The sequence below is a fragment of the Puntigrus tetrazona genome, chromosome 12 (genome assembly GCF_018831695.1).
Source record: "Puntigrus tetrazona isolate hp1 chromosome 12, ASM1883169v1, whole genome shotgun sequence".
Classification (NCBI taxonomy): Eukaryota; Metazoa; Chordata; class Actinopteri; order Cypriniformes; family Cyprinidae; genus Puntigrus; species Puntigrus tetrazona.
In genome coordinates, this window is record NC_056710.1 from 7311968 (window position 1) to 7320373 (window position 8406).

General features: G+C 37.3%; 1 long non-coding RNA gene across 1 annotated transcript; it reads left to right on the forward strand.

The window, feature by feature from the left end:
* Nucleotides 1-5532: 5532 nt before the first annotated feature.
* Nucleotides 5533-7624, forward strand: LOC122355189. The gene is made up of 3 exons (XR_006252184.1): nucleotides 5533-5714; nucleotides 7184-7217; nucleotides 7396-7624. It is a non-coding gene; the product is annotated as an uncharacterized LOC122355189 (long non-coding RNA).
* The last annotated feature ends 782 nt before the right edge of the window (nucleotides 7625-8406 follow it).

The following is an 8406-nucleotide window of genomic DNA, read 5'->3' on the forward strand; positions in this document are numbered from 1 at the left end:
CAGTAAGGGGCCTAAAACTGATCCTTGAGGCACACCATACTTTACGGGCATTGTAGTAGAGCGGTCTCCGTTTATATCTACAAATTGATAACGGTCTGATAGGTATGATTTAAACCAATTTAGCGCCTGTCCCTGTACACCAGCGGTGTTTAAACGCTCCAGGAGAATATTATGATCTATGGTGTCAAATGCAGCAGTGAGATCCAATAAAACGAGTAGCGAGACGCAGCCTCGGTCGGAGGATAAGAGCAGGTCATTAGTGATTTTAACTAATGCGGTTTCTGTGCTATGGTGCGGTCTAAAACCTGACTGAAACTCCTCATAGACATCATTCATCTTTAAGAAGGAGCATAGCTGCGCTGACACAACTTTTTCTAATATTTTTGATATAAATGGGAGATTTGATATCGGTCTGTAATTAGATAGTTCATTAGGATCAAGTTGTGGTTTTTTGATCATAGGCTTAATAATTGCTAATTTGAATGGGTTGGGTACGTGACCTAATGATAGGGAGGAGTTAATAATATTTAGAAGAGGTTCACCAGCTGCTGGTAATATATCTTTCAGAAATTTAGTTGGAATAGGATCTAATACACATGTGGCAGATTTAGACTTAGTGATTAGTTTATTTAACTCTTCCTGTCCTATGGTTGCAAAACACTGTAACTGAATTTGCTGGGTACTGAGTGAGGCTGGACTAAAGGACGAAGTTAAGGGTTGATTTTCTGTTATTTTAAGTCTGATATTATCTATTTTATTAGTGAAGAATTGTATGAAGTCATTGCTACTTAACTGAGAGGGTGTGCAGCGTTCTATTGCTGACCGATCATTTGTTAATCTAGCCACTGTGCTAAATAAAAATCTCGGATTGTTTTGGTTGCTTTCAATGAGTTTACGGAGGTGCTCGGCTCTTGCTGCTTTTAGTGACTGTCTATAAGTGCACATAATGTCCTTGTAGGCAATTCTAAAAACCTCTAGCTTAGTCTTTCGCCACTTACGTTCTAGTGAACGAGTAGCTGTTTTTAGAGAGTGTGTATGACTATTGTACCATGGTACACTTTTATTCTCTCTAATCTGTTTTAACTTGATGGGAGCGACAGTATCTAATGTGCGAGTGAAGATACTGCACATACTGCTGGTCATTTGTTCAAGATCATCTGCTTTCTCAGGTTTGCGGAGCAGGTCAGATAGATCTGGTAGGTTATTTGTGAATTTATCTACAGTGGTTGGGATAATGGTTCTACCCAGTTGGTAACGAGGTGTGGCTCGGTTAATCTCACTTACAGAAAGTTTATAGGATATGAGGAAATGATCAGTGATATCGTCACTTAGAGGTAAGATATCTAGGTCTAAAACATCGATGCCATGCGAAATAATTAAATCTAATGTATGCTTACAGCAGTGAGTTGGGCCGATTACATTTTGCTTTAGCCCAAAAGATGTTAATAAATTTGTGAAAGTCTGTTCTATGATCTCCTACACTGTTAATTTTTACTCTATTCTTACAGTTAAGTTGCTGCAACTTTATGCAGCAATAATCCAACTTTACAGTATGTAGTACTGTGTACTGTATAAATACAAGACTTATTACAGTACTTTGTATTTTTTTTCCAAATTTCAGAAATGTTGGGACCTTTTTTTTATTGAATAAAATTAAAGATTTTCAAATCACATGTCCCAATATGTTTTATTCACAATAGAACATAGATCACAAATGTTTAAACTGAGAAATGTTACAGGTTAACACAAAAATAAGCTAATTTCAAATTTGATGCCTGTTATGGGTCTTGAAAAAGTTGGCACGGGGCAACATTATTAGCTATAAAAGTGATATCTTAGAAAAGGCTGTGTAACAGAAGCAGACTCACACAGGAAGTAGGTAAAATTATAAATTTACACAGAACCAGCAAGGGAAGTCTATATGATTTAGACTAACACAATGTATATATCCTACTTTTTCATTATTATAGTTTAGTAAATTTCAGTTCTTGTCATTTCTAGTGTTCCAATTCAACATTCTGTGGACTGTGGCCAATTCATTTATACAGTTCATACTCATACTCATAAGCTATATAAAATGCACGCTCTGGAGGAAAATATTACCCTTTTCCCCACATCTATGAAAGAAATGTAAGTGTTGTTGTGAGATCAGTTGAGTGCTACTTTCATAGAATCCGTATATGTGTGTGTCTTCCACTGTGTTTTTTCCATTGGTATTGTGTTCAGATAAAAAGGTGCTCAGGCGTCAGATTGGCTGTGGTCGTTGTAGTTGCTTTGGGGCTCAGAAACCTACCTGGTGAAGCGTGAAAGGAAAAACTGTCAACAGGATGAAAATACAGTAGCTAAAAGATTGACCTGACTGACAGCCACTTACACTCAACAGAGCTGAGCTGATCAAATCTCAAGTTCTCCGCACCCTGACAGAAAACAAAAAAATGGGTGATAACATTTATTAATCAATGCTTCAACTGACATAACCAAATGACCAAATTTCTTAACCTTTTGTTTCTAAATCACTGTTTGGTTTCCACTGGGCCATTTACACAGAACTCATCTTTGCATCAAAAAATGCAAGCACTCAGGAATGTTTAATATAAAAAATTTTTAAAGCCCAACATAGAACATGAGAGTCTCAAGACTCGCTTTCAAGATGTGATGCAATAACAACAATAATGGAAATACTAGAAATAGGCAAACAGTGTATGTGGACAGCTACACAGCTATGTGAGTGCCATGTTGCTGTCAGATAAAACAGTTGTCATGCCAAGTTGCTACTGTAAACAGAAGCTTGCAAAGTTCTTCTAATTGGTCAACTGCTTTGAAACTGACATTGACGAGTGGTGCTGTGTGTAAGGTATGGCAATTATAGAATCTGTGGCCTCAGGGGCCAAATTTACCCTTCACCTGAGACAGGAGATAGGCTCTCCTTACTAGCTGCCAAAGATGACCTTGAACCAAGCGTACCAGTGTTTTGTCTGCCATCTTGAGGCCACAAGTAAAACTTTGTGAAAACCCATTTCTACCCTTTTGACCACCAAAAGGCAGCGGAGGAAAAGCATAAAACAACTATTCCAGCCTTTTTTGAGTGCATCTATCCCAAGTGCATCTCCTTGGTTGTTCAGGCAATACCATTGATTGCAATGGGCTGTCTCTGCCATTGCAAACAGATCAATCTTCGCCATACTGAACTGCCCCTATATAAGTCTTACTACTTCACAATGGAAATACCAAACAGCGAACACAAACACCTGTAAACAGCTTTAATAAAGTAAAAGGACACTCACCAATTACCACTGGATTGGAATCATAATCTTTTCTGAGTTTGCCTTCAAATGCAAAAAGAGACAAGAAAGGCAAAGAGGAATTTTTTGGTCCATCTGGATGTTATATAACAGCCAACTACTAAGGTCAGTCACCTGACCTTGTTATTAGGTTTTGAGGATAAGCGGAATGGTGTCATTCCAAATAAGACCATGGTGACAGAGTGAGGTGAAATAGATATGGTTATAATTGATAGTAATTATTCAGATTACATCTTAGAATTAATTGTAGCAGAATCACTTACAATTACTTGATCTATCTGTCCACCAAGCAGACAGTCATTTATCAATTCTGGGAAAGGTTATTTTCCTGGCCAAGGAAGAATAGCTTTCCTACTTTATGCAGTACTAGCAGTAAGAGACAAACTTGAAGGTAAAATTGTCTTGGAATGTGTGTCAGTCTCAAGAAGAAGATTTTTGAACCACAAATAAAGATACAAATAAACAGTTGTCACTAGATTAATATAATACAGGAATATACAGCACATGCATATACTAGACATTTCTAACCTCTTATATATATCCTAAATGTAGAAAATGTTTGTTTGTGTGTGTGTATGTATTATGTATTGTCTAGTCAGGTCGTTGGGGTCTGACACTGGGGGTCATTTACCTCTCTTTGGAATGTGTTTGATGGGGTAAATAAAGAGTTCACATTAATAGTGGCATCTTAGCATCTCTGTAATATTGGGTGTTTGTTGGGGTTGGCTTAGCACCAATATAAATGTAGAATGTGGGGTCAGGTGTGTGATTTATATGCACATTTCAAAAGGCTAAACGGGTCTTTTAAAGACATAAAGTTCAATGATTATCACTGATCCTAAGCAGATGCCAACGTATGAAGTAGTGATTTTAGGTTAAAGGGGAGCAGAGCCATTGGTGGTTTTGTAGGCAAACATCAATGCCTTGAATTTAATTCAAGCGGCTATTGGTAGCCAGCACAAATGAATAAACATGTGGCATACTTTCTTTTGGCTCATTAAAATGTATCTTGCTGTGACATGTTGTATTAATTGTAAAGGTTAGATTGAACTGGCTGGAAGACCTGCCAAGAGAGCATTACAGTGTTCAAGCCTAGACAGAACAAGAGCTTGAACAAGGATTTGTGAAGCATGTTCTGAAAGGGACTGATCTTGATTTTGATAAAGCAAACCTGCAGAACTGGGCAGTTTTAGTTTTAGTGGTCTAAGTTAGTCAGCTCACAATTAATCACAACTTCAAGGTTTCTGGCTGTTTTTGAATGAGTTATGGTGAACTGCATGGTAAAATTGTGATTAAATGATGGGTTTGCTGGTACTACAAGCAATTCTGTCTTGGCAAGGTTGAGCTGAATTTGATGGTCTTTCATTCAGCAAGAAAGGTCTGATAGACAGGTTGAGATGCGAGCAGAGGTAGATAGAATAAGAGGTAGATTTGAGTGTCATCAGAAATGAATAAAAAGCCATGTTTTTAAATGACAGAACCTAGTGATGTCATGTGGACAGAGAGGATACGTCATCCAAGAACTGAGCCCCGAGGCAGCCCAGTATTTTAATGTTGCAACTCAGACACCACACCTCTCCTGCCTGAGACATATGTCTCAAATCACTGGAGTGCGGTTCCTGACATGCCCTTTGCCAATAGAGTTTGTTGAGGAAAACGGAACGTTTTCCCAATTTTGTAAGTTTGCCTTGTTTATTTGAGTGATACCTTGTATTGTAAACACATTGGGATGTGTTACTGATTTATCAAGAAGAAGAGACCACACAGAATATTGTATTCTTTTATTTCATAAGTATTAATAAGATACACAGTACACATGGTATTGTATTCACTTTATTGAATAGTAGAAAGAAAGACCACCACAGCATCATGTGTAAAAGTAGTTTATTGAGAAAAGACATTAGGTATGATATATGTAGCATTTAGTTAAAGTATAGTCAGAGATAAAATATGTATTAGTAAGAACTTTGAAGAACAGGAATGTTACCGTTGAGTGCTGAGTTCCCGACGCGGAGAGGAGGACATCTTAGAAAGATCTTCGCAGAAGAGCAGAAGTGAGCTTCTTGAAAGGGAGGTCTCCAGCTATACGGGACTTTCCCAAAAAGTGTCGACTTACACCTGTAGTCTATATAGGGGGGTTGCACTTAGAAGTGAACCAGAAGATAACGCTGCACCTTGGCGACACGCTTCTCTGATGCCAGACAGCCTCGCCACGATGCCTCCGAACGACCGAGCTCGCAAATTATAGAACTTTGTTTTTATTTCTATTTTATATTAGTGTTTTATTTGTAATGTATTTAACCTATATATAATAAAACTATATCTTATTATAACCAATACGCTCGCCTGCCAAAGACTCTGATCAAGACCTGAGCAGAACAGACCACAGAGAAGTCTTCTGAGACCTGTCTTGTGAGTATGATTAAATGCTTATTAGAGATAGGACAGACTCAACTTACTTTACCTTACCTGAGGATAAACTAAATAAGGTAGAAGGTGCAGGAGATTTGCGCACCATAAAACAGTTGACAGAAGGTTCTGGTGATTAACTGTGTTAAAAGCAGTGGTCAGATCCACCAAGATAAGTTTGGAAGATTTAGAATCTGCTCTTGCTAGTCTTAGGACTTCAATAACCAATAGCAATAGTCTCCATATGTGAAACCAGACTGGTTGCTGTCGAGGAGGTTGTTCTGAGTGAGAAAGGCAGAGACTTAAAAATTGCTTCATCAAGTGGCATGCAGCCCATTTGTGAGTTTTGTTATGATAGCATGTCCTTTTAGCAGTGGATACATTAGCGGAGAAGAAAGAGAGGAATGACTTAAACACATTAAGGTCTGTAGGAATTTTGGATTTGTGCCACAGCCTTTTAGCAACCCTGAGCTAAAAAAATGTGTTTGCAAAGAACATCAAACACTTAAGGGGCAGAAGGGGTGGTATTAATATCAAAAGATCCTAGTGAGGAGGAAGTGATGCAGTGTTATGCATAAATAAGGTCCAGTTGCCTGATTTGTGAGTAGCTGTAGTTAACACTGTTTCAAGAGCCTGTGAAGTCTGCAGACTGGGGTTTATCTAGGTGATTGTTGAGGTCTCCAAGCATAACTAGTGGAGTTCCATCCTAAGGAAAGTTTGAGAGAAGTAGATCTAATTAATCAAAGAAGTTACCTTGTGTTCCTAAGAGTCAATAAACAACTATGAACTGTATTTTAAAAAGGGTAGATAATAGTGACTAAATGTGTTCATATGAACTGTTGATACTCTGAGAAGCTAAAATAATAAATCTCCAATCATTAAAATAAGTAGACCGGTACATCTACCTCTTCCAGTTTGACGATTAGAGTGGGAAAATTTGAATTTATTGGAGAGTGCTGCAAGAGTAGCACTGTCCTCTGATTTGATCCACATCTTTGTCAGGGCCATGAGCTTTGGTCTTGAATGACTAGCAAGAGATGTAATAAAAACTGATTTCTTTACTGCAGACAGACAATTCCAGAAACAGCAGAAATTGTTTATTAGACAAATAGAAGTACTTTATTAGCAGACATAGGCAAATGCACAGGGTGTTAGGATTGTGCTGCCTAGTGTGTAAAAGTGTGGACTGAACATGGTAAGAATACTGTTAAAAAGAGGACTGAACATGGTAAGAATACTGTTAAAATATGCTTTATTTGTACAGTTGCCAGTAACATTTATATTAATAAAGTAATTAATTGCTTTGTTGGCTTTATTAATGTTTTCCAGTTAAGGTTAGCTCTTTAGCATTATTAGATATATTATAGATTTGAGTAGCCAACTACACACTCAACTACTGTCTCACAGAAAAGAGAACTCCTCCAAATAGGCCTGATATCCAGATTTTAATCCAATTCTCATTGTATATGTAGGTAATTTCGCATCCCTCTTCAGGAATAACGGCAGGTGAGAATAAACTCTTTTTTTCCATTTCAATTTGGTTCTAAAATATTACTTCAAGTCTGTTTTTGCTTATATTTCAAAAAATATATTACTCATATCTTCTCGTAATGTTGTTTTAGTATATATGAAACAAACTATTGGACTCATTGTGGACAGACTCAACATGCTTTTTTTCTAACAGTCACGTCTAGCGGGGAAACCCAGACCGGACCGAACATGCACCTTAGCATCTGCGATTAAATGGGCAGGGCTCAAACCACTTTTGGTGGAGCGTGAACACACTTTACTGTTAATCACAACAAAGGGCTAAGCAAGCACACAACACTGACAAAGTGTGCGATAGAGTATGAGACCAAACGCAACTTTGGGACATCTCAATACAATGAACAAAATAAGCAAACAAAGGGATAAGCAAGCACATAACACTGACAAGGTATGTGATAGAGACCAAAAGGGGTTTTTAAGCTTGCCTTGTCATGTGATTCTTTACCCCATGACAATACATAAAAACTGGTGTGCAGTGTATTCGTCTGAAGTTGCACAATTGTATAAACTCTTAAAAAAAGAAGACTTGCAATAAGTTTTATTTTACTTTTATTTATAATTTATTTAAAATATCTATATCTGCAACAAAATGTGTGTGCATGTATGTGTTTGTCTATGTGTGTGTGTGCGTGTGAGTAAGCATGCTTATTGAGTATTAAAATACTAGTTTAATAATTTTATTTCTCCCTCTCTTTCTCTCTGTGTGTGTGTGTGTGTGTGTTTTGTGTCTCGCTTATTTGTCAGCCATACATCCAAGTTGGCCAAGACCCTAAAAACATACCATCTTAATGTCTATATATATATAGATAGAAAGATGGATAGATAGATATAGCTGATTGAGTTTTCCCACTGAAGTGCTAAACAACTGCTCTAATATTCCCAAGACCGGCCAAACAGTCCTCTTTATTATATATTCTATTGTGTATTCAGACACTTACATACATGATTTGAATGAAATGCTTTATTTTTGTCCCCTTAAGACAAAAACACAATTTGGCAGCATTGTTCATAGCTTTCACATTACAGCAAATAACTGTTGCCTGATCATGCTTAACATCAAAGCCTCCAAATAAATAACCCATGAATTATTTTTAATAGGGCTTAATAAGTTAGTGGTTGGCATAAACCTCATTGTCTTCTAGACCTG